Source organism: Nematolebias whitei, chromosome 16 (assembly GCF_014905685.2).
Source record: "Nematolebias whitei isolate Nwh7 chromosome 16, NemWhi1, whole genome shotgun sequence".
NCBI lineage: Eukaryota > Metazoa > Chordata > Actinopteri > Cyprinodontiformes > Rivulidae > Nematolebias > Nematolebias whitei.
Window position 1 is genome coordinate 42539646 of NC_056513.1, and position 1417 is coordinate 42541062.

The 1417-nt window shown below is 40.6% G+C and overlaps 1 protein-coding gene across 1 annotated transcript in view; it reads left to right on the plus strand.

Annotated features, from left to right (window-relative positions):
• Positions 1–1417, plus strand: part of wipf2a (WAS/WASL interacting protein family, member 2a) — a gene marked incomplete at its 3' end in the record, with an annotated part of 30057 nt that overhangs the window by 22162 nt on the left and 6478 nt on the right.

Below are 1417 nucleotides of genomic sequence, written 5' to 3' on the forward strand. Positions count from 1 at the left end.
TGCATGATTTTAAACTATGACGTCTTAGTGTATTACCCACAGTAACCATGGAAACAGTGGTGCCAGCTCTCTTCAGGTCATGGACCAGCTCCTCCGTGTAGTTCTGGGCTGATTCCTCACCTTTCTTAGGATCATTGATTCGCCACAAGGTGAGATCTTGCATGGAGCCCCAGTCCGAGGGAGATTGACAGTCATGTTTAGCTTCTTCCATTTTCTAATAATTGTTCCAACAGTTGATCTTTTGTCACCAAGCTGCTTGGCAATTGTCCCGTAGCTCTTTCCAGCCTTGTGGAGGTCTACAATTTTGTCTCTGGTGTCTTTGGACAGCTCTTTGGTCTTAGCCACGTTAGTAGTTGGAGTCTTACTGATTGTGTGGGGTGGACAGGTGTCTTCATGCAGCTACCGACCTCAAACAGGTGCTTCTGATTTAGAATAATAAGTGGAGTGGAGGTGGACGTTATAGAGGAGGACTAACAGGTCTTTGAGGGCCAGAATTGTTGCTGATTGGCAGCTGTTCAAATATTTATTTACAGCAGTAACACAAATAAATTATTTTAAAAAATCATACATTGTGATTTCTGTATTTATTTATTTTTTTAGATTATGTCTCTCACAGTGGACATGCACCTAAGATGAAAAGTTCAGACCCTCCATGATTTCTAAGTGGGAGAACTTGCAAAGTCACAGGTTGTTCAAATACTTATTTTCCTCACTGTAAGTAATTAAACGGCCATCGGAATAAAAATGAGTCATGTAAACACCCCGTTTGGATTATTCGTTGTTGATTCAGCTCGATCCGAAAGAATATGTCATCACAATAGCTCTGTTATATTGTTTACATGCGCAAATTTTTTTGACCGGATTGAAACGTTTTCAGATTAAATAATTCAAATGTATCGTTTACATGGGCACAATCTGTTCATGACGAGCGTTTACCTGCAGCGGGCTCTGTTCTGAACAGAAGTACTCACATGGCAGAGTGGTTTACGCCGATTCATAATCCGAAAGGTGTGCATGTAAACATGTAATCTGATCCTTTTTTTTTCCGATCATGAAAAACTGACCTGAATTCTGCCTCTGTGACAAGTGTCCAACAGTTTTAGCTGAGTGAAATACCACCTTTACAACTACACTGCTTTAAAATGAACAGCCAGCTTCTGAAGCCTCCGGTGCATTCTTTTAGTGCACGTTTTTGATCCCAGAAGAAACTTTTCTGTTGGATGGGTGTCTACAAAGCCAAGCTAGTTTTGACTTGTTATCCCCGCCCTTTGGATTGCAATCAAGCTGTAACGCAGCGTAATGTGCTAGAACACCCATCTCCATAATGACTCCAGGTTTGTTTGTGTCTTACCAACATAAAAAAATTAAATCAAAGCAACTGAACTTCTTTTTTTGTAGTTGAAATGTTGGCACCTCA